Here is a 24,939-nt window from a genome sequence, read left to right as displayed (position 1 = left end):
TGAAATCAACAATCGGATGGTTAACCAACGGAGCCACCCAGGAACCCCCTCCTGCGTCTTTTATAAAGCAACTGAAACCATCAGGCCGCTCCCCTTTACCAGCCATGTGGCAGTATGTTCGGTTGTGCAAAAGCTTCCGGAAGGAACACCGACCGCAGAGGGGCCAGGGCTGCATGCAGCCCCTTCGGAACCAGCCTCAGTTTCCCCTTCAAAAGGAGCATCCCTCAGCCCAGGCTTGAACATTTCTCTTTTCCGTGATCTTTTCTCTCATTTTATTTCTTGGCTCACAGGACCTCATTCTTATCTTAACGGGCTTCGTTTTTAACGTGTGTCTGCCGTAACCTCCTCCAGTTCTTTAGGAAGTAGGTAAGTCTGCATAGCAAGTTAACATTTGCAGGACCCCACTTCTCATGGCATTACGAACAGAAAATGATCAGATGAAAAACAAAGGCATGATTGATTGAAGAGAGTAAAAATATTTATTCAGGTCAAGATGCATGAATAGACTCTTAACAGAAAGAGAATTCAACAGCAGCCATTTACAGAATACACAGCATTGCCACATTTTAGCAAACTGCGACTGAGGACATCAGATAGGTTACAGCGATTTGTTTTTAAAACCGCATTCAATTCTCTCTTACCTCTGCAACAATGTATCATTAATGCAGTGAAAGAAGTTAGTGAAAAAAGCGTGATCGTCCTTCCCCACCTTCTGCCCATCCGTCTTCCGGGAGACCACGTCTTCCAGGAGAACAGAGGCTGTTGCTCACCAGACTTGGCGTGAGGTTTCGAGGCTGCTGCTTTTCCCCCTACATCATAACCGATTTCAAATGGTGCTAGACAAAAACAGACTCTGAACACCAGGAGAAATCGGTCAGCCTGTGTAAGAGATGGGTCCAGTGGTGCTCCCGGGGGTCCGGCACTTGACCGTGCAGGTGGCAAGTCTGATTCCAGCCGCACTGCAAGTGCAGCTGGGTGTTCCGGGGTCTCTAGCAGCGGGTGCAACGCCGATGGGGATGGAACCGTCCTCCAGGCACACAGCCTCGCCCCTCCCCCGCTACAATCGAGTACGGGAGGAGCCGGCATCGCCTGGTCCCCGCGGTCAGAGGCCCTACGGACAGGTGAGCGCCCGGTGGTGCTCCCAGGTGCTACAACCAGGCATCACCTCGGCCCCTGCTCCAGCTCGGAGTTTCTTTGAAACACAAACACCCCCACCCCGCCCCCCCACGCACGGCCGCCCCTCCACAACCCGCAACGGACATACGCTGCGGTGCACTTTTCCTTTTCAAGTTCTTCCTCTCTTGGACCGGCTCAGGCGGCAGAAGGAGGGGGTCCGTCCCACCAGCGAGAGCTCCTCTGCAGGTGGCCCTTTGCTGCGCCGCAATTCTTACTCCTAAAACACTGATTTCAAATGGTGCTAGATACAAAGATGGAAAAATCTAAGCCACCATGTGAAACCAGCTTCCAGAAGAAGAGGATCTCATTGAAGAAAGAAGGAAGACACAACCGGAAGACCCAGGTGCTGCCCTGTCTTCTTGCAGTTCCACTTGGGACGGGACATCGCGGTCCGTGAGAGAGGCACAGAGCGGACCTAGCCAGGGATGCTCAAGGGATGTGAAAGTCGCGGCTGACGCGTCACACAGACGGGAGCAATACACAACTCATGAAGTCTAGTTGATCCCGGACAACCAGTCCTAACAGTTTATTACACATGTGATGAAGGGAAGTATCCCAGAGCTATTATGAAAATGCGTTAACGTTTTCATTAGCATCGCCCCCTGCTCTCGAAAACATTTCACAGCACGCAGTGTCTTCTGATACTATGTCACGTCATCAGGAAACAAGCATCCTATCTGCCCAGGAGGTTCGAGCCAGGTGAGTTTCACCTGCTCGGGGGCAACTGCTGATGCGCCCTATTCAGGAAGAGCCTGGGGTCCACCTTCCCAGCCTCAAGTAAGGGTCAGAACACTAGCAATCTTTGTTTAACCTCTGCTGTGACACACGCACACAAATGTCGTGTCCTGAAGTGGTGTTAAGTACATAATCCTCTAACACAAGGACCGAGTTTTGTGTTGTTTTCAAAAATGTGTCTGAAAATAAGATTTGCATCCTGTGTTCAAATTAGATTTCCCATCTCCTAAATGTGTCGGGTTTTTTGTTTGTTTGTTTGCTTTTGTCTTGGTCATCGGAAGCTGAGAAAACAGGTCTGTATCTCCTGGGATGCCACAACTAAGGAAAGAGGAGACAGAGTAGAATCTGGATCTTTCGGGCTGTCCACCAGCTCTGAAGGCTTCCAGATCCAGGCCTGTATTTATTGTGGCTCCCGGAAATAACAGCATGTGCCGCTGCAGGCAGGAGAAGGAAATAAAATTTGAACACTGAGGTGCGCTTTGCAATTGGGTCGGTCTTGTGAAGCAAGTAGTATTCCCGCGCCTGCAGGAGAAACTGCTCCTTCACGTAGTTCGGGGACTCGCCACGGTCACGTGACTACTACGTGGTAGAGAGCCCCCAAGTCTAACTCCAGGGTCTGTGTTCCTGCCCCTCTGTCCACTGCACCTGCTCCACGGCTGGTCTATCATCTCATTCTGTTCTTGAACTCAATTGTGAGCAAGGGTGGGGCGGGGGGAGTCCTCGGCAAGGTTTCTGCGTGGCCGTGGATGTGACTGACTGCACAACACGTTTAACCTGGTGGAGATGGGAGCCCAGCTGGCCCTGTGAGGGGCCCGGTGCCTCGCCCACTGGCTCGCCCACTCCTCCTGCCCCTCTGGAGCCTCTGTGCTCTCCTAGGGCGTAGCTGCGGTTGGGGGAGGCGTTGGAGATGAACCACCAGCAATGGCTGTGTTGGACTCTGGATTCTGACCCCAGCACTGGGCTCCGAGCCCAGGGGCTCTGCGAGGCCCCAGCCACTGAGGGAGGAGCTGGGCAGCGGCTCTGACAGAGGGCACCTGCAGTCAACAGCTGGGCCCCGCGACACAGGTTAACTTCCCGGGTTTTAAGGTCAGGAAGTAAGTGGTAGATGAGAGTCATTTCTGTGGGGTCCTATAAAACGAGGGGGTTGGAGATCTACCTTTGCTACTTCTCGGCTTTTTTGCTTTTTACTCCGGCCGAACTCTTCCTCCTTAGTAACCCCCGACTGCCAGTATCCACAAAACCTTTCCCAAGGTATTGTCACACAGGTGTCTTTCAGTGATCCAGACAGCCTCCTTCCTCCCCTAGCAGGCCTCTGCGTACACCGTTCCCTCTTTCTGGAACATTCTCTGTCGTCCACTCTCCCAGGGCTACCACCCCATCAACCCTCTCCCAGGTGACGCAGGTCGCCTGAAGCTTTCCCCAGGTGAGCCAGGTGTTGGGTTACGCCCTCTCACAGCACCTAGTTCTTGTCCTTCAGGACGCACGTATGTCACGTGGTCACCAGGGGGATTCATTACAGTCTCTCCCGCTACCCAGGAAGCATCGGCCCTGAGTTCGGAGGGGGAGTGGCAACCGTCCCTGAGGGAACTGAGGGCCATGAACCAGGGTCTGGGCCCCCAGACCGAGTTCTACAACACTCAGTTCTCTGGAGGAAGAGAGAAATCATTCACAACACATGAACATAAACACCGTAAGACAAGAAAAGGCAGGGCGTGGGGGGGTGGGGGGGGGGGTAAGTAATCCTAGTACCAACACCTTCTGCCCTCCCAACCCCACTGAACAGGAGTCTGCTCGGGTCTCAGCCCTCCCAGGGGAACCAGGCTTTTCTGGCAAAAGTCCATCGAGCAAGGATGCACTTACCTGAAGCTAGCTGGTGTTTCTGTTCCCTTGTTGGACGGGGCCAGGTGGTCTAACGGGGGCTGGAGGCCCCAGCCTGCTAGGGCTTTGCTGTAAAAGGCGGACGGTGTGATCGTCCCAGCCTGGCCCAACAGTCCCACGCACACGGGCCAGTGGGAAGAGTCTGGTGCGCTGTCGGGGAAGGGAAACCGCCCAGCCAGAGGGCTGGGTACGCCACCACGCAGGGAGAAGGTTTGGGAAGCACAGTGCAGCCTCCGTCCATTTCTGTGCAGACGTTCTATTTGGAGGGTTTTCCACCCCCTCATGCCTAGACACTCCTCTGCTCGGGCAGCGACCGAGGGTGGAGGAAAGGTCACCACACAGTGAATCAGAACACAGGGGCTTTAATTCCTGCGCGGCCCAGACTTGAGAACGGGGGACCTGCACCTCCCTGGAACGGGCCCCAGTTTTTCCAAAACGAGGGAGGGCTCATGCAGACCAGTCTCCGTGCACTCAAATGCTTGAGGGCTGGGGTGGGAAACAGGACAGAGAGGCAGAGACCTCGTGCAGCAGAAGTCCAGTGACCTGGAGAGGCTGTGTTTTGTCTAAAGGCATGTCTGAATCGGACACGTTAAGCAAGCAAACAAACAAAAACAACGAAAACCCTGTAAGTCAAACAAAAACATCTGAGGGTTAAGTATGATTCATGGGCCATCGGTTTAAAGGGCAGTCTGGAGACTGCAAAGAGAGCTTCTGCTGCGTTCTAGAAATGATGCCGTCTGTGCCTTTTAAAGTCCTAAAAATCCTATGCCAGGCATGGTGTCCAAAAAATAACACGGGATGAAAATGGCAAGGAGAGGAACCCCGGTTTATGAGACCTATAAGCAAACCCGCGGAACGGACAGACACGCACCCCCAGGAAGCGAAGGCCGCCAGCTCGTTCAGTGTGTTCAGCTACCACCATGTGTTCAAATCCAGAATGCTGGGAAGGTTCCTGGGAGGCGTCTTCTGCCTCCCTCCCGACCAGGCTGGGTGCTGAGTCACGGCTACTTACATGACTGACGCAAGCTCCAGCCGGCGCGGGGGAGGGGTGCCGGAAGCAGAGCCCAGATCAGGTCTTCCTGCTACCCGGGATGCTGGTTTCCAGGCTCCTGGCAGCGAAGAAGAGTCATCTTGGTGAGAGAGAGGGGCCTGGGGAGGACCCTTTTGAAAACGAGGAAGGTTCTGCACTCCACACGGTCCTTGCCCATTGTACGCGTGAGCCGAGAGCCCGGCCCAGCGTCCTGTCACTCAGCTCTAGGCCAGACCCAGCGTCCTGGACATTTTGTCTTGAGCTGTCAGGGTGGGGGCCTGTTGCCAACTAGCTGTGGTTAATGAATCAGAGGAAAGGGTGATAAAATGTGTACGGGTATGTGCACGGGGGGCAAGGGAGGAGGGAACGGAGGGTGAGGGAGGCAGGAAACATGGAGCTGGCTCTTTTCCTGGCAGCTTGGCCCCCAAAAGGAGGGCGGGGCATCCAGGGATCCCTACACGTCCCAGACCCGGCATCCCGAAGTGGGAATAACACGCTCTAGACCCATTGAGCCCCTCAAATGCCTGTGGAGGTAACAGGGCAGGAGGTCACAGCCTGCTCACATCACATGGGCCCCACATCAGCAATTCCGGTTTTCCCCGGGGCCGGGGCACCGCGGCCTGAGTTCCCAGGCAGCTGCTTTCCACCCGGTTCGGTTCTCTGTCCCTGCCTCAACACCAGAGAAGACCCGCATCTGGAAATCCTCCAGATTCAGTACAGGCCCAGGCTCGGGATGGCTGGTCGGCTGGCTGGGAGGATGGGATGCCTTGGGGTGCCGTGGGGCGTGGGGGGCAGCAGGGGACAGTGGGGAGCGCAGAGAAGGAGGAGCGATGGAATGAAGGGGGGGGGCCCCCACACTTCCCCAGAGAGAGGCTTCGCTCAGGCAGAGCAGGAGGACGGGCACTGCCCTGAACTGCTTCCCACGAGAGGAAAGCGAGCACGCCTACAGTCCATTACACAAACACAATGCCCACCACACGGTTCACGGGTCCAAACAACCTCGGGCCAAAGGCAGACCACCGCTGCTTCTCACTCTCCCGCCCCGAATCATGTGCTCCACGCAGTGCAGGTGGGAGTGGCAGCGAAACTTCGGTCTCAGGTGAAATCTCACTCAGAAGGCTGGGGGGCGATGCCCCAGCGCCCAGCTTCCCTGCTCCCCAGGCGGAGCTGGGTCACCCCGGGCAGCAGACACGGTACCCCACCAGGCACTCCGCTGCCAGGACCCTGTGCCTGCTTGCTGCGGGGAGCAAGTCTCTGTCCCCTGAGCCCCTCTGGAGGCTCCAGGGCTCCACAGCTCAGCCCGGCTCCCTCTGGAGGGAGAGCAGGCCACCTGTACGAGTCTGACAGCCTCCTGGGAGCATGGCCTCCAGCAGACACCGGGTAGTGGGACAGACCCACTAACCTCCGAGCGGAGGTTCTCCCGGTACCTGGGCACACCCCCGGCGGGGCACGTGGACTGGGGCACACCTCGTACCGTGGCTCCACATCTCTCGCTGGGGGCAGGAAGGGGACGCAGAGGGTACGTCCAGAGTCCAAAGCCGACTTGGAACACCTTCCTTGCCTGCTTCCCCTGCGGCCGGCCGGCCGGTGGCTGTACCTAGGCCAGCCCTGTTCTGTTATCGGGCCTCGGGCCTGGAACAGAGAGTGGTGGGAGGAGGCAGGAGGAGGCAGGACGAGGAGGGAGGGAGGCTGGCGGGGGAGGGGTGGGGGAGGAAGTTTCACAGTCTGGCGCACTCGCATCAGATCAGAGAGAGGGGAACACGTACAACTTCCCCTTTCCAGGCGCTTCTCTGCCCCTGCTTTTGTTTCGGTTCCTTCCCCTCTGGACTGGGGATGGCTGGGCTGGTGGGCTGGGCGGGGGCAGGCGCCCAGGTACCCGGCCAACTGGGCCCTCGCCCGGCTCCGTCCCGGGCCTGGCAGGCTCCCTCGGCCGTTACCCGGCATGCCCTTCTCCTTGTCAGGGAGGCCTCACCCTCTTGTTTTCAAAGTTTTATAACAGTATTGTTTGTTGTCCAGCAGATTAAATTCTTTTGGAGGCTGAAGGGTGGAGGCGGGGGCGTTGAGGGAGAGAGAGGAGGGAGAAGAGAGAGGGAGAGAAAATACAAACAACTTCCATTGGGGCCAAAAGATTAAATGAGTTCCTTTTGGAACACAGAGTTCACCTGTCTTGGAGAGAGGCCCGTGGCCAGGAGCGTGTGTCCCCTTCCCGTCTGTCCCCGTCCCTCTCTGTCGCCCTCACCTAAGCAGGGTGACAGGTGTTCTTGGACTTTCAAGGCCACTACTCAGGGTTCAAGCTGAAAAGAAGAAACTGCTAATAATGTTAGGGGTGGGGGATTCATGCCTGAGCAACCCCTTCCCAAAGAGGGGGCATGGCACGGGGTCTGGCTGGTTCCCACAGACACCCTTGATTCCCGTCTCCTCAGGGCTCCACATGCCCCACTCCAGAACAAGGTAGAGAAGAGGATTCTGTGGGCAGTGCAAGGATGGCTCCCCTCTGCAGTGAGCCTCTGGCCTGTTCACATTTTAAATAAAAGCAATACATTCAATGATGTCGGAGACACTGAAAAGAACAGTACCCCAAGGAAGTCGTAACACGAATGCGTGGACGAATATTCATGTACACCTAAGGAATGCATGAGAGTGGAAAACAGGAAAGAAAGGAGACAGAAAATCAATATAAAATGAGCATGATCTTACAGACAGGAGGGCCCAGCAAAAAGTCCCCAGCCTGTCAGGCCTTTTGATGCTAAAGCTGCAGGCTTAAACACAAAATGATGTATGATTCTCCACACGAAATCAACCCTCATTTAGGCATTAACTGGTTTATGTCAGACTCTGGCGTTACCAGTAAATAGTCTGTCCATCTGAATACACATGTGTGCCCGGGGGCCTTCCCTGAGATACTCCTTTTCCTTGTCCTACCTTCTTCCCAGCAAACCATGTCTGTCCCTGCCCTTGGCCTTCCCACCAAACTCATTCACATCTCTAGTGCCTATCAAAGGGCCCTAGGCTGGGGGGGTCAGCAAGGGTGGGGAGTGGCAGTGGTACAAAGACAGGATTAGAGCCGCTCGGGGCTCTTTCCTGGCGGCGATGAGGGACAACATGGCTTTCTCCTTTTTTTATTTGCAAATAATATCAATGCCGTTCGGGTCAGTTCTGGGAATTCTCTCTGCACGAGGGAACAAGGCTAGAGCTCCAGGCCCGATGTTCGTGGGGCCCACCGAGGTTAGGCTTGCCTCCACGGCAGAAAGAAAAGATGTGCAACCTGCTCTGGGTCCCGGTACCCGAAGCTCACGCTGTTCCAGGGACAGCCTCACAGTCCCACACGCTCAGGACCCGAGGGACCTCGACAGGGACATCCAGTCCCTCTTCTGAGATAAAGAAGCTCTGTGTCTCTTTGGGAGCCCTCAGCGAAGAGGCCGCCACAGCCCTCCCTGAAGGCTGGCCTAGATCGCCTCCCAGCTACAGGTCCTGCCATCCTCCTCCCCATCCTCCAGGAGAACAGAAAGATCTGGGTGTGGCGTGACGCATCTTCACACAAAAGTTACCAAAAGCCTTCGCTCCAGCAAAACAGTTCTTCTATGGATTCCCCATGACAGGGCTTCTCTACGAGCCAAGCCTGCATCCGGGGAATACAAACGGACACACATATGCGTGCTGCCACGCTGTCCGACCCCGATCCTTCAAGAAACGTGCCCGAGGTGAGCCCAAACCACCACGAGTTAAGGGTGCCATAAACAAAGACAAGCACTTCTCTCTCCCTTCATACAGGCTCGCTCTGGGTCTCTCTGAATAAAGGCCACTCAGAGGGCCACGCGGCCCAGAAGACACAGTCCAGGCTGTGCCTCGACCCTCCTCATAAAGAGTGAGCTTACACCCAGGATCCAGGGAACACTGATGCCCAGGCGTTCTCTGATCTACCTTCCCCTCTGTGGGTAAGGCCTACTTTTTCAACTCTATCAGAAAGCAACGTTCAGAGCTGAAGCCACTGGTTCCACCAGCCTACACTATACATTGGCCAATCCTTCCAGCGGGCGCTGTACGTTCATTAGCCAGCAGACAGACAACGTATACACAATGCACACGCTGGGCAGAAAGCTCTGGGCATACCTTATAAATCTGTTGGAAAAAAAAATGCCCCACAATGGGGCTTCATTTCTAAGTGAGCCACTTGGCAGAAACAGGGCTACGTGCACATGCCTGAAGTGCCCGACAGATGTGTCGGAACGGTCTAAAGCACCGTGTATTCCAGAAGCTTCCAAGCGTAGGGAGTCTCACCAGAGTCACATGGTGAATGGCTGGCTTCCTGGTCAAGGAGGGCAAGCCAGGTTTCATAAGAACTCGTAAGAGAAGTTGAAACAATCCAAGAACAGGAGAACCTGGGCGGAGGCTCCCTTCCCCACTGAATGCGTAGAAAAGAAACCTGCAACCTACAGAGATCAAGTCAGCTACCCAAGATGCACTCCCCATCCCTGCCCTGCCCCCCTGCTCAGCTAAAGAGCACAACTGAAACCCAAGGAAATAACATCTGGAGTCGGTGGGCCTGGGGGCGGGGGGGGTGCAGTGACCCAAATTAAGCAGGTACAAGAAACCGGACCTCAGCAGGGCTGTCTGAGGCTGAGCGTGAACACCCACGGGGATCCCACCGCCGACCCTCACAGGGCTGTGTGAGGACCAAGCGAGCCAGCGAATCTGAAAAGAGCTGCGAAAACAACACACGGTGCGCATAAGACGTCGGTCACGGATCAGTTCGGCTCCTGCCTGAATCCTGGCCCAAATCCCTGTTTGCCACCCCACCCTGGTGGGGAAGGGGGCGGGCTCACAGCTACGAGTCCCAGCGTAAGTGTCCAGTAAAGCAGCACACGGATCGTGTCTTGAAGGCATATTGCTAATTTGAAAACCCTGCATTCCATTCGGCGGCCCGCGCAGCATGTGCCCGCAAGCCCCAGGGGCTCCTACCCACGCAGCCTTGGAGAAGCGGGGGACGTTGGGGACAGAGGCCGCCATATCCCCGGGCTGGCCTTTCACAACAGCCCACGAGGGTCTGGGGCCTTGAGCTTCCCTGCATGTGTTTTACTTTTGCTACCTTTAAAACAGTGACTCAAGACTGAAAAGCTAAAATGGAACCAAGCGGCTCGGAGATATTTTTGTTTTTGTTTTCTGTTTTTTTTTCCTCTTGTCTTTTTTTTTTTTTTTTTAAATAGAAGGGCTTAAACAACCACATGAGAAAAAAAAATGCTAAATATAAAGGAAGACTTCCTGACAGCAAGGGGCACAGACCCTGAACAGACATCTCAGGGAAGGCCCAGGACACGGGGCCTGTAGTCCTATGTTCCCTCAAGGATTCAGGGCCACAAAGGACAGAGCGTCTTCCCTAGAGCACGGTGGCATCTCAGGTCAGCCCCTTTGGCACAGCAAAGACCCCAGCGGCTCCCACACTGCCCAGCTCCAGACAGGCCCCTCGGTGGGAGCCAGAGGTCACAACCCCTGTCACTTGGGTGACCTTCCTGAGACACCTTCACGCAATCTCCGGCCCCTTCCCGCTCGCTCCTGAAGAGTTCCTGGAAAACTGTCTCCACCCACCTGCCGTAATTGATGGTGACAGCATCCCTACAGAAAACAGGACCGTAGCTGTTCTCAAATCCTTCAAGGCCCCTCCCCTCTCCCGTAAGTCAGGCCTGCTCGTTCCGACCTGAGTTTCTGCCTAAGAAACACCTCCGCGAACATCCAGGTAGCCCCCATGTCAGAGTCGGCAGGCACCTCCCAAAAGATTCTGGTTCAACCCCCTCATCTTATAAATAATGAAACTGAGTCCCAAAAGGGTAAAGTGAGTAAGATTTTACCACGGGATCCTGGGCCAGAACACGGGACTGCGGAGTCTTCTATACCACGCCACAGAACGCCCCCTTTCCCGGAGTTCCCACAACCACACCCCAAGACCCACACCGCACCTTCGTGCAACATCTGCCCCCTGGCAGCAGGTGGCAGTCTCCGAGGTTCAAGTGGGGCAGGCTTCGACCATGGGGCCAGGGAGGGAAGAATCACATGGCCTGACTCACCATAAGCTTCTACCCTGTAAACAACTCCTGAGCCCTGGAGCCACACACGCTGGAAACATCCCCTCCCCCATCTCCAGCCACCAACTTGCCTCAACCTCTTTTGGACACAAAACTTGTCCAAGCATCTGGCACAAGGTGACTTCTCCTCCCTCTCCCGCCCCCTGACCCGTCCCTATCGCGATAATCTTGGAACCACGGGTTCTGCCAGGAGAGCCTGAGCTGAGTTCTGTCTCCTGCAGGCACATATTTTGCTGGTGACTTGGCGAAGACTTAACCCGAGTGCTCCCCTGTCGGTGTGGACGAGAGAGGGGCACCGTGATGAGGCAGAGAGACGCCAGCTGCCACCCGGTGAGGGGGGGAGACGTTAGGCCAAGAGCAGCCATGGCTAACGGAAAAATCTTCGTTTGCTGGTGACCAACAGCTTGACGTCTACTGCCACCTTGATCCCTGACTCACTGCAAGTTCTTGTAAGCTTTGGGGACCTTGGGTGGTTTTTCCAGCTCTTAGGAAAAGAGAGACATTAGCAACTCTATCAACTTGAACTCTGGGGGCTCCATCAATATGGCTTCCCCAGGTGGTCGAGATCCTTCAGTCTCTCAAATTCCCTCCCTGACCAACATTGGGATCGCTGCTTCTTATGGGTGGGTGTCCCCCTTTTTGTATCTGCATACTTTATATAGTTCCCAATTCCTTTTTTATTATCGTGAATGACCTCTCCCTACACCAGAAAGTACATCCCATGAGAGCAGAAACTTGGTTTTGTAGAGTTCTGCGCCCCCAGCTCCTAGCACACGCCCCGCCACGAAGCAGAGACTGGGCGCACACTTGTGGAGTGGGTGTATCTGCCATGCTCAGCCCTGCCTGTTCAGGGACACCAGGAACTAGCTGTCTCTGCCTTGCCCCCCTCCCCCCTGAAAGGGATATGGCATGGCTATGGCCAGTGGCTGCCCCGTCCCCCTGGGCACCTGGCCTTTCGCACTGGTTTCCGTCAGATCTCCCGGCTGCCTAATCTCTGATGGTCTTAGCTCCCAAAGATGTCTGACTTCCACCCAAGAGGGCGAAGAAAAAGCACAGGCTTTGGAATCCAAAGTGCCGGGGTTTAAATCTCAACAATCCCACTTGCCAAGTATGTGACCTTGGTTCAGTGAATTACTACTCACGGCTTCCTTATCTGTTGAAGGGAAGTAATACCTACTTCATGCGGTTGCTCTGAGGATGAAATCAGACCAGCAAAGACAGACGCTTAACGAAAGTCAGTTTCCCTTTCCTGGGACCCTCTGCCGGGACCAAGAGTCCCGATGCCCATCTCATAGCCTCACGCCTCATTACAGACCCTGACCTGGGCTCCACGCACACACAGGCCCATTCCAGGCTGCAGCGGGCAGCGCGGGTTGAACGCCGGACGCATCCTCCCACCCCACCCCCGCTGCCCTGATCCTGTGGTCAGACGATGCGCGACCACGTCCCCGCGTGCCTCGCTCCATCCTCGTGCCCCTGCTCCTTCCTGCCCAGGCCCGACACTATCGCATCAGGCTGTGCACGGGCCTTGGGGCCTGGAGGTTTTCTCTGGCTTCACCAGCTCACGAGCAGCCTCCTGTGAAAGGAGCCGGCAAGGAATCAAACCCAGCCTAGGCCTTCTTCACAGACACTCCAAGGCCCAGAAAAGCAACGCAAAAGGAGGGCCTCCCACAGACAGCCTGCTAGTGGAAAGGGCAGTATCTCTTTCATATCTCACAGGGAGGCAACGTGCCCAAAACAGTGACCAGCACGAGGTACACATCCTCGCTAAAGCTGTGGCTGCAGCCTCAGAGGCCCTCGTGCCAGGGGACAGAGCCAAGATATGCATTAAACAATTCACGGCCCCGACCGGCTCAGGATTCAGTGGAACAGAGAAGGTGCTGACCAATCAGGTCCCCCGGCGGGGCCCCTCCCCAGCGCCTCCTGGCCAGGCCACACCACCGCAGCCCCGGCACCACCAGCCCTGTTAACCTCTGCCGGACCCCGGATGGAGAGGCCCCACTCTGCCTCCTGGCTCCCAGAGCGCAGGGGTTCAAAGGTTGAGAACCGAGTGCCAGATATGCCCGGTCCCCCTCTCAGGGGACACCAACCGTGGTGCTAGCTTGGCTGGGGACACGTAATGCCCGTGTCATGGCAGCAGAAGCCAGCCCGGTAAGCAGGGAGCAAGGAAGCAGATGACGAACGAAATGAGGAAAATCAACGGGGAAGCACCCACCCCAAGTCTGGAAACGCCAGAGGCCCCGCAGACAACTGCGTCACAAGGAGCAAAATCAACTCTCCCTCCGCTTCCCACTCCGATCTTCCCAGTCCAGCCAAGGGCCGGGCAGGGCTGTGAATGGGAGCAGCGGCCACCCCGAGCCAGGCCCGGGACCACACCACACCATACGGGGGCAGAGGCTCCCGAGCGTGGCCAGCGGCTCCATCTGGCTCCGGCCCGGCAGCCTGCACTGGCCAGACTCTAGCCGACACATCTTGAGGGACTTGGCCGGCTCCTCCTCGTCTCCCCAGCTGCACCAAAGCTGATCTCTCCTCTTTATTCGTGTTCCAGGTCCAACACCCCCAGCCATCCCTCCCCACGTTACCGCTGGAGGGGCTGAGACTTGTCAAATTCCTTCAGGGAAGAGAAGAGTCGGGTGTCTCTTCCCAACAGCCTCGGATTCCTCACTCGGGGAGGACCTCAGGCTGCTCACAGCCAGCTCAGCCTCCGGTCAGATGGGGAGGAGAGAAGATAAAACACTGACGGGCAGAATTCACCGGTCCTTCCTGGCCAGCGGTGGGAAGGGGGTGGGGAGAGCAGAGGTGGGATCTCACAGGTGCCTCCGGATATCAGCCAAGGGTGCGGTAAAATTACCGGGGACCATCCCTTTTATCTTGAGACCCCAGACAAATCTGCTGTCAGCTAATTCCAACCTGACCCTGCTCGCCCAGAACATTGCAGGAATGCATTCAATAGGAGATTTCCTGGTAGGCAGCGTGGCAAGCGACTACGGTCTGCTTTCTGAACTGTCTCTAGAATGCGACAGGCCTCCCCAGTTCTGCAGTCCCAACATCATTTTTAATCACCGTTGCTATTACTGTGACCAGCATCAAGTGAGGCAGAGAAAAAACATTTGTACGTCAACAGCCTGGAGATGCTTTGCAATGGTTTACCAGGCCAGGAAATTTTTTTTTTTTTTTTTTTTAAGGTGAAGGCAATGAGGGCCTAGAGGAAGAGAGTGATTTACTCAAAACAAAAAACAAACAAAAAAACCCCCAAAACAAGCCCCATAACACACGCAAGTGGAGAAAGAGCCCTGAAGTCTACTGCCCAGCCCATACTCTAAACTCCAGGCTACGGCTGCAGACGCAAGCCCCAAGGTGTCCAGAGTCAGAGTGAACATCCACTAGGATACACAAGTAAGGGCACACCCAAGTCCCAGGCAGACTCCCTGCCCCCAACCGGGCTCAAACCCAGAATCTCATGCTGGATGTTGGGGGCCATGGAGAGTTCCCGGCCAGTCACTGTGGGAGGCCCAACTGCTCGCTGACTGCCACACCCAGAAACGCGTCCCTGCCATCTCCCACATCCCGGCAGCCGGATCACTGTGGCTGGCCCTTCCCCCAAGTCCTTGCTGGTTACTAACCCCATTCACAGAAAAGCCAGGAGTAGGAGAATGGAAAGAAGAGAGCATTGTTTGGGAGATTGTGAATGGAGATGTTTGAGGATTCCCCACTGACTAAGGAAAATGGTCTCCATGAGAAGGGAAGGGGGCTGGGAGGTGGGGGGGGGGGGGGCCGGAAGCGTCAGCCCACACCTGACTTACCTGAGAGGCCGGGAAGGGGTTAAATCCCATTTTCTTGCTGCATCTGGGTTCCAATAAGCAGCTTGGCGATGATTCACTGACAAGACCGGAACCTGTCACATCAGTCAGCACTCGGGGTCGCGGAACCACAGAAAATCGGTGGCTCAACAGCACCTACGGGAGGGAGGAGGCAAATATCCAGCCTGCTCTGCCCTGTACCACCCAGCACGAAACGCTCAGTCACCACCCAATTCCTCCAGAGGACGGCTGACTAAAGCCAGATTTCCAGAAACCCCAAACTGGTGGGGGGGGGGGGAGGGGGCGGTGGTGAGGGCGGCGAGCAGACACAGCTCCCGGATGCCCGTAGCCCAGTCTGCCGTCACATACCCGAAAGAGAATCAAAGGAAGGAGGAGGAAGAGGTAGAGGAGGGCAGGGAAGACAGGAGATCCAAAAGAAGCTCAAGAGGTCAGAAGACCTCCTTGGGCAAAGAAGGCAAACAGGAAACCAAGAAGACATGCGGGAGGCTGGTGGGCGCCATAGGCCACATCGCACACCATCAAGAACCTCCTGGCCCTCATCCCAATCAGACCTTCCGATCTCGCAGCATCTGAAACAGGGAAAAGGAAAGAAAGCTTGGCAGCCCTGAAGCAGACACAGCCACGCGCGCGCGCGCACACACACACACACACACACACACACACACACAGCCCTTCCTGGAACGAAAGACCCCTTGGAGAAGGCTCACACTCTCTAGGTTCCGGTTCCCTGGGAGAAGGGCTCCTCTCCCGCAGGGGAGGGCAGACATGTCCGATAAGAATTGCTTAGCACAATGCTATATATAGTCTAGGTTCCTAGCGGCCTAGAGATTTGGAGCTAGAACTTGGCAGAGAACCATGCTAGATGCTGGCAAGGACCGTCCTCCCCCAGCCAGCCAGCCGAGAGCCTCACCTCCCCGCTGGGGGCAGTGAGGGCAAGCAGGGCCCTTTCCGTCGGCCCATTAATAACACCGCACTGAGGGACATGGGCTTTAGGCTCCGCTTTAGGGAAAATCGACTTCTCCTGAATGTGAGGGCGATGTGCGGGGGCTGGACACTGGGATCTAACCTCTCTGCAGCTCTCCAGCCGCACCAGAAAATCCAATCTCTGCTGGACGATCAGGGGCAGGGGTGCGCGGGGAAAGGAGAAGTCACGACAGCTGGGTGGGTTCAATGAACATCTATCGCTTCCGATGTGTGACGGAAAACCAGAATGCAGACGAATACTTAGCTGCAGAAAGCCAGGCTGCAAGGCATCTCCTTTTTTTGTTCCAAATAAATGCAAACGGGCCATTCTATTAGGCGGTATGATGGCTGTCTTCTGCACGCCAGCTCTGTCCCCAGCTTAGCCTGAGTCTCCAGGAGGCTGTCACCGACTCATGGAGCTCAACTCCTCTGAGTTCTCTGTGGGGAAGAAGTGAAAGGAAGCCAGGTAGGCTCAGCTCTTGGGGCCAGCCAGCCAAGCAATGAATTCTGCAAGCCCCAATCAGGGTCCCATCTGGGGCTAATATGTGGCCCCGGGACCATGGTCTTCAGCTGCTGCTCACTATCCAATGACAGCAACAAGACAAGGCTGTGCCCCTTGTCCTGGAGAAAAGTCCAGTCCCCGTGGGCACAGGGTCTCATCAAAGAGGAACTACCACCTCTTTCGGAAAACAAACCTGAGGGACAGCAGAGCTCTCTGAAGTACAGAATCTGAGCCCTCGTCATATGCGCAGCTTCTGGACAAAGAGACACAAAGGATCTAACATCCACATATATACGATTTTTTTTTAGGTCAAGTTGCTCTCTATTCAGGCTCAAAATGACATGACACAAAGGGGCTGGGGCTGCCTTTGCATTCTGGGCCAGGGACAGCCGGCTCTCGTCCTTTGCCCCGCGTACCTCTCCACTGTGACCTCCACCAGGTCTTCCTGCTCCCTCTGGCTCCCAAGGCCCCAAAGCCACTCCTTGCAGAGATCCCAAATGAGTCACACTGGGAGGTCCTTGGGGAGCGGAGGAGGTGCTCGGCGACAAATGTCAGTGCTAAGCATCATCTATGGGAAAGCAGGAGACTGAAAAATGGCCTAAGGGGTACATAGGCAGGGTGGTCCCGGGCCAGGCCGTCCTCAATTCCCCACCCACACGTCGTTTGCTCCTCTGTCCCCAGACAGGGCCGAGGGAGACAGAGGAGAGAAGGGAAGCCAGATGCTGAGGATAGTGGTTTGCCTGAGATTCAGTGGCAATGGAGGCCCAGGCCTCTCTTGCTCCCAAGAAGGCATGGCTGGCCATGGTTGGGCGGGGCCGGGCGGGCGGGGCGGGGGGGAATGTCACGCGCCCTTAGCGCAATGCTGCAGATTCAAGAAAAGTCTAGAACCCTGAGCCGCCATGATGACGCACACATACACACACAAAGGTCAAGGACTCAAGGCCCACTATTTCACCTAAGAAGGAATTGAGGACGATGAAAGGGGAGAAGGTAAGTTTGACTCGGGACAATAAAGAAAGGGGAAGCTGAAGTAGGCTGCACCAGAGCTGGCCTTCGGCTTGAGGCCGGTGATGTGGACCCACCATCTCCTGGTGGGTGACACCATCTGCTGGTGTGATGCCAGCAGAGGTCACCTGAGACGCCACGTCCCCACCATGGGCTCTTGCTTCCGGGGCCCCGGAATGCCAGTGATCACTAAGGACTCCCAGGCCCACCCTACCCGAGATGGGCTCACCCTCCATCTATGACAATGAGCCATGGTGAGAAATCCCAGAGGGTTTTCTGGCCCTGAGAAGATGTCTCTTGTTTGGGACGGGTGAGAGGAGCTTGTAAAATGACCGTTTGCCAAGCTTATCTAATAACACAAGCAGCTGCATTTTCTTTTTGGTTTCTGAAACTGAAGGGTCCACAGACCCCTGTTGGGTTACCTGGCCTTGTCTCCCCACCCCCGATGTCCAGAAGCGGTCTTCTCTGCCAAGCCCTTCCTGAAAACGAACCCAGCCTAAGGGTCGGCTCTGAGCCCCGATAAGCTGTTTTTGCTGCTTTCATGTTGACAGAACGTCCTGGCCATTCGGCTGAGTGCCCCATCTCCCAGCTCCCGACACACTGAGTCATCATCCAAAGAGGAAAAACACAACAAAGCAGCCGTCACCAGGGTCCCCATTGCCGTCGGCTGACGACTCATGGGCTGTCGTCACTCTCCGCTCTGCAGCCCTGGAATCGGTGACGAGGGGCTTCAGGGTGCCCAGCTCCCCTCCCACGGGATGCAGCAGCGTCAGGAAGCAGGCAGCCACTGCTGCGATTCGATTCGGAAAGAGGGGAGGCTAACCTGGCGTCACGAGGCTCCCAGGAAGGATCACTGGTTAACCCTCACGCTGCCACCACCCACCCTGACCTCACGGCTCTGCTCCCACATCGTTTTCCCGATGCAGAAGTTAAGGGGGTCTTTACTCCAGGTCAGGGAAAAGCACTTCCTCGCAGGCTTCAGGTGTGCAATGCCCGGTCACCTCCTCCCCTGCCTCTGGTATCACTGAAGGCAGGCAAGCTCCCTTCCCCCCATTCCTTCTCCAGCCACCTGCTACGTACTCTTCTTAAGTCCCCGATAAAACAGCTGGGCAGGGGAAAGGGAGGTGCACCACTTTCTGTCGGGAGCCTGCTTGCTTGGCAATATATTAGGCATTTCACTGTAGATTACAGTGGCTCCGTGTCACTGACTGAGGTCACCAAGCCTCAGAAAAACCACCTAACAAGATGAGGCAGGGTCAAGATCCAAGTGCAATGGTCCTGCTCCCTGCCTTGTCCGATCTCCACTGATCCTGGGTTCTAGAGCTCACTCTGCTCTGAAGGCGCTACAACCATCCCACCTCCACCTTCTCTTCCAGGAGGAAGGTAAGTAGGATAACTGAGGTTTGGTAATCCAACAAAATTTCAGCTACAAAAAAAAAAAAAAAGCCATCATCTCGGGTGACCCTGACCGCAAAGGAAGAGGAGAAAGTTAACGAGGTAGCAGGGTCCAGGGGAGCGTGGAACAGCTACGAGACCCAGACCTCAGGCGCAGGAAGAGCGGCCACCCAAACTCCCATATGGCATTAGAGGTGTATGAAATTCCTTAAACAGGCACGTTCTGGGGATCTACCTTGTAGAGCCACGTTGCAGACACTGAGAATTGAGAGGTAAAGAAGAAGGCAGAGGTTTGGGGAAACAGGGGTTCTAATCATGATCAGAACACTTACCAGCCACGGGACTCTCCTCGGAGGGTTGTGGAAAGCAGTGAATGAAAGAAGGTCCGTGGAACAGCCTGACGTGGCACCTGGCGAACAGAAGGCACCAAATAGGTTAAGTGTCTTCCTTCTTTGACTCTCAGCGTCTTGCAGCTCATCATCTCATAGGTGACCCAAGACTTCTACACAAAGAGCCGTAAGGCCACCAAAGTAGCACACGAGAGGGACAAAGTGTACGAGAGCTTGGCCGGAGGGAGCAAGGAGAGGTTACGAGGACTGCTGCTTGTGAAGGTGATCGGGAAAGGTCCAAGGAGGACGCTGGGGCTGCCGCAGGTGGGTGCGGTGGAGCCAAGGAGGCATGGAAAATACCAGTAGGGAAAACCGAGAGATAGGAAAAGCAAGAAAAAGTAAGTTGCCTGGCTTTGTTGGAATACGTGGTCCACCTGGGGAAACGCAGAAGAGTAAGACTGCAGAGGAGAGCTAAGGCTAGTTACAGACAGTCCTCAGCACTGTGCCAAAGGGAAGGAATTGTACTCTGGAAATGATGAGAAACCATTTTAAACCTCTAAGCAAGAAAAGACAAGATGGCCGCTGCACGCAGAAGGGCCTGGAAAGGAGAGGGACGGGCAGCAGGGAGCCTCACCGGAGGACTACAGCTGGAACCATGGCACTGGCAGGGGGCATGACGAGGAGCAGAAAAGAAAAACAATGAGAAGGGAGGGCCATCGAACAAATCCTCAAAGCTGCCTTGGACCCCACCCCCTTGTCCCCATAGAGAAACTGCCGGAGACAGAGCCTATTTGGGGAACACAAACCACAGGTCCGACACGTCTGTGATGAGCAGCCAGGTCTCTGCCTTCAGTCGCCCCCTCCACACACACACCCCCCAAAAAAAAACTCAGCTTCTCCCCTGGACTGCTTTAAGCCTCAGGCCAACGAGGGCATGGGAGCCCCAGGCCTTCTGTTAGCAATGCCCACCCTCTGGCCAAGCCGGGGCCCCAGGTGGTGGAACCCCCACCCAAGACTGTGTCCGAGGGTGGGACTGGGCGGTCCTGCCCCTGGGGCCACCTTCACTGCGGCAGCCACCACTGGGCCCGCCTCTGCTGCGCTTCTGCCCCCCCTCCCCTCCTCCGTCACAGCCCCCGCCCCCCGCCCACTCTGCGGAACTGGCACAGCAGGACCAGAAAAACCAACGCCACCATGTCAGAGACCAGCAGAAATGCCTCCAAAATGGCAGCCTTAGGATAAAAGGAGTCAAAAACACTATCAACCCACCCAAGGAAAGGGAAGCCAGTGACAAGGGGAGTGAACTGTCAACCACCTCCCAACTGGGCCCCCGACACACACCCTTTCTCACTCTTAGAATCGTCATGTCTTTCCCTTCAGAAACTTCCTCTCAAAACCCAGAAAGCATAAGAAGGAAAGAACGGACGTCACACCCCATGCCCCCGAGAGGTCCTGGGGGCCACGGGTGACACAGGGCATTGAGAAGGACATTCTGCGTGCCACCTCCCAAGGGGGACAGCAGCCCACTTCTGTCTTCAAACCCAACTCCCATCACTGACTGGATGAGGGCTAACCCTCCGAGGGAGCCAAGTCTTCCCCGGCTCCCCAAGCAGACCCTCCCCAGCTCCATGGGCCCTGGGGAGCCAGGAGGCAGGGTTGCAAAGAAAGGCCGAGAAGGCACAGCCGTGCCTCCGTTATGTAAGAAGAAGGGCGGTGCTGTCCTAGGCCAGCGACCCAGGGCGCATTGCGCTCCCGGATGCGCAGTCATGGGCGGGGGCCACTGCGCAAGGCGCAGGGCTCTGAAACCCCCTCCCCACAAACGTGAGACCTGCAACACGGACTCGATGGGGAGCCGGGACCCTGATTTTTCCAAGTCTCCCTCCCCCAACCACAGGCGAACAGCCTGCTGCCCTAGTTTTGCTCTCACTCTCCTCACTCCCCAGAATGACAAACCTTCCTAACCTGGGACCTCCAAACCTCTTGCGGCCCAGTGGCTCTCCCGGAAATCCCACCAAATACGCAGTTTCTGAGCAACATCCTGGGGTCAGTCCCCATCCTCACCTTTCCAAGACCAAGGAGCAGCAGCTTCCAGAAGGCAGGTCTTTCCCACACTGGGCTCAGCTCTGGACAGCCCCGTCAATGCAAATCTCTCGTCCCCAGGGAGCAGCCCAGAGGCAGCAGGAAGCCCATGGTGGTGGCAGTGTCAGCAGCAGCAGATCTGTCCTACCTTGCCCCGTGCGTTTCCAGGGGAGCCAAGAATTATTGTGCCGCAACACCGAGGTGTGGCTGATTGGAAAATTCCCTTTTCCGACACCAAACTAAAGGACAAATACTTCCTTCCAGTTTGGTCAACCCTCTGCGCACCCATCTCTCCAACCCTTCCTACTCCACACACACACACACACACACACACACACACACACACAAAAAGTTTGGGGAACCCGGAGCTCCTCTTCCTCTGAGTGCTTGAAATAAAAAAGGCATAGGAAGAGGCTTCACCTGGTCAGTCAAAAGCAGGCACAGACACAGGAGCATACGCACACCCCTAAACAGATTTTAGAAAGCTGCTGGGCTTCTCCCCCCCTCCCCTTTAAGCAAGTGAAATGCAAATTCAGATTTGATACCCTGCCCTCAGCCAATCAAAAAAAGGTTTTCACCTGCCATTGGCCCACCCACCAATCAGAGGAAATGTCTGGAGTGAGAGCCCTCCCCTGGCCAATGGAAGGCCAGCTCAGTCACTTAGTTAATGATGCAGCAGTACAAGGAAGGCCATCACATGTGAACTGGAAGGGTGCCAACATGGAGACACAGAGAGCGCAAGGTAAACAACTTTCCAACGCCAAAAGGATGACATTTAATCTCTAAATGCTAGCTTCCCTTCTCAGCTCATCCCTAACCCCTCTCAGCTGGCCCTACAGATGCCGGGAGCCTCACTACCTGTCCCCCTTGGAGCTCCTAACAAGATGCAACAGTGACTGCGTCACCATTCCCCACTTTTCCCAACTACGCAGTGACAACCCTACCAGCTTTACCCCACTTCTCCCAACCCACGCCCCATCCTGCCCACCGGCTCCCCACCAGCCCAGCTGCCCCGAGGCTGAACATTTCAATAAGGCAACCCCTGGAAAGCTATGCCTTTCCACCTTCCTCCCAGCACCTCTCCTCCTCACTTCCTACCTGCCACCTAAGAACGACGTGGATGGACAGACAGACGCGGATACCCAAACAACCTGGAAAACCAGTCTGTCTGTCTGTTCAAAAGAAGGAAATGGGGGCAAAGGCTGGTAGGTCAGGTGGGACGCCGGGGACAGCTTGCTCCTCTAGCCTCTACCCCGGTCAGGCTTGAGCAGCTGACACTAAAAGAAAAGAAAATTAAAGTGGAAAAAAAAAAAAAAACAACACACAAAAAACCTCTCTCAGAGAAAAAATAGCAAAAAAGCGAGAAAGAAGGTGAGAAAGACAGAGCACCCACATACGCAGAGACATCGCCCCCGATCCCAGCAGATACGTACGTGGGGGAAGAAGGGGGTTACGCCATCAAGTCCTGAAGCCCGTCGGACCACCCATCGTCGCCTGCGCAGACCCAAATCTCGGTCTTGGCCGTAGGGTGCCGCAGTCCCGAATGTTCCAGAAATTGGTCCCGTTAAACCTTCCACCATCGCCCCGCAACCTCTTGCTCCCACCCCTGCCCCCCCCCACCACCCACCTCCCCCCCGCGGGAACCGCCCGTGCCACCTTGTGTGTCATCTCCTTAGCCCGGGCCACCCAGAGGCCTCTAGCCCCCGACAGATTTCTGAACGCTTGGCAAGTGAGCTGGCAGAACCTGGTGCCCGGTGTTGCTATGACTTGTTTCTTGATTTCTCTCTCTCTCTCTGCTGCAGCACGGCTGTTGCTAGCAGACCTATCGACGGAGCGCTCTCTCTCTCTCTCTCTCTCGCTCTCTCTCTCTCCCCTCTCTCTCTCTCTGAGCTCTGTGACGCAGATCTAAATTCTCCAGTCTGCTCCTTGTGTTGCAAGAGCAGAACTGCAGCTCTTCCCCTGGAGAGCCGGAGGGCAATGCCAAGGCTGGTCAAACAAGGCAAAAAAAAAAAAAAAAAAAAAAAAAAAAAAAAAAAAGTTGGGCCTACACTCTGCTCCCTGGCCACACTTTTGAGCCCTTTTCTTTTTTTTTTTTTTTTTTTTTTTTTTTTTTTACCCCTCACACCTCACTGCTCTGGGGCATAGAGGGCCTGGTCCCTACAGGCTCACGCCTTCCCTGCCGGCTTCCCAGCCACCAACTAGCTTAACTCTTTGAGTGACAGCACCCGGAACCCAGACAGGGCCGTCCCATGCTAAACGTTGCCTCATCTCTTCTTGAACCCTGTGAACTTCTCCCACACAGGAGAATAAAATGGTCTTCACCCTGACACAACTGTCCTATTAACTCTTTGTGCCACAGACACGTCCAGAACAATGACCTGTAGCTGACTTTTGTTGTTTTCTGCTTTTCTGGCCACAAACCAGGACCTTTTTCTCCCTGGAATTTCCTAAGGACAAAAAGCGTAATTAAAACATTGCCCGCTTACCCCACGGACGCTATCCTTCTATCAGGGCAGGACTGGGGGAGAAACCTAACTGAACTGCAGCCCGAAGAGTCCAGGGTAACACCAGGCTGGATCTCCATTCTTTCCAGGCTCAGAATTTTCGGGCCTCGGTGGAAATGTCCAATCACTTCTCAAAAGGCACTTAGGCCACTCAGTCCCAGAGATTCAGGTTGCTGAGTCATTTGTTCCCAAGAAGATCCTCTGACAACATGGAAAGCAGCAAAACAGAGCAGCGGCCAAGCCTGGACCTGGGGTGGCCAGCGGCCGGGTTCTTCGCTCCGGGTGGGCAGCCCAGGGGCATGAGCACGTGCCGGCTCACCCCCGGCTGCCCCGTCATGGTGGTGGGAGGCCTGCCCACACCTGGAAACCCTCACGGGGCTGGGGCTTTCCCACCAACACTCTGAAGGCCGGCCGGGGTTGTTTTTGGATCCCGATAGGTCTCCACTGCGGCCAAGCACATAGCTCCCAACATTTTCCCGACCCCAGACCCAGAAATGTATCCAGCACAGCTTAGAAGCCAACTCCCTAGACACTGTCTACCCAGACAGACCCAGGGAGGCTGGGTTCCCACACCGCCGCGTGGAAAGCACGCAGACCCACAGAGGTTTCCCACGACCAGTTGTGCTCTATGGGCCTAGACCTGGCCAGAAGTGAGAAATACACTCAGGTCCTCGGGTAGCTAGCCGACTCATAACGTGTATCACATTAAGAACCTTGCGACTTCTGGGAAGAGGACTTGAGGACGGAAGACCAGGCGGCCACCTTGTCCTGCACCCGGCTTCCCAAGCAGCCTTCTTGGGGCAACTTGGGGCCAAGGTTTCACCCAGCAGAAAGAAGACCACTTGGAAGAGAACCATGGCACTCCACGGGCTTAAAAGAAGCCCAGAGCATCTGTGCCAGGCTCCCAGCAGGGGGGAAAGCGCTTCAAATTCACACCTTCTGGGCTCCAGGGTAGTGCATGCCAATAAAGAAGTCACCTACTGGTCTGATGACCAAAGGAATGTGGCCTTGATGGCACTAAAGCAAGTCCCTCGGAATGGTCCTCTGCCTACTTAAATACCATTTGCTGTAGTTTCCTTTTCCATGGAAGAAAAACATGCCTAAGTTCATGTCAGGACATTCCTGATTTATCCAAGAGCCCAGGATCAAATAAACAAAGGGCTCTGAGCTCTGCCAGGGAGCCTCCTGCTTCAGGAGGGAGAACCAGAGGGAAGTAGGGCTCCGAAGAGTTGGCCCATCACCCCGTGAACTTGGTGAATGACGTGGCTGCTCACTGCCATGGCGATGGAGATGTCACGGGTGGGCGGAAGTGAGAGAGAAGAGGCAAATAAGTCATGAGAGACAGAGCAAGGAGCAAGTCGGGGTCAGAGGAGGGCCAACCGTACTCTCCAATCACAGCACACCTGAGCTTGAGTCCATGCAGAGAAAGGTCCCCATTTCAGGGACTC

The 24,939-nt window shown here is 55.6% G+C and overlaps 1 long non-coding RNA gene across 3 annotated transcripts; it reads right to left on the bottom strand.

The window, feature by feature from the left end:
- Nucleotides 1-1,241: 1,241 nt before the first annotated feature.
- On the bottom strand, nt 1,242-22,593 carry LOC122212406. Of its 3 annotated transcripts, XR_006199126.1 has the most exons (6): nt 22,421-22,593; nt 20,970-22,264; nt 18,915-18,991; nt 15,784-16,118; nt 14,700-14,852; nt 1,242-4,898 (listed from the first exon to the last, which is right to left on the bottom strand). It is a non-coding gene; the product is annotated as an uncharacterized LOC122212406 (long non-coding RNA). The 3 variants fall into 3 exon arrangements; XR_006199124.1 differs by having other exon boundaries at nt 20,970-22,593; XR_006199125.1 differs by lacking the exon at nt 15,784-16,118 and having other exon boundaries at nt 20,970-22,593.
- Between the last annotated feature and the right edge of the window lie 2,346 nt (nt 22,594-24,939).

This window comes from Panthera leo, chromosome F3 (assembly GCF_018350215.1).
Source record: "Panthera leo isolate Ple1 chromosome F3, P.leo_Ple1_pat1.1, whole genome shotgun sequence".
NCBI classification, from domain to species: domain Eukaryota; kingdom Metazoa; phylum Chordata; class Mammalia; order Carnivora; family Felidae; genus Panthera; species Panthera leo.
Note: the sequence above shows the minus strand (reverse complement) of the source record. Positions and strands in the feature narration are given on the sequence as shown.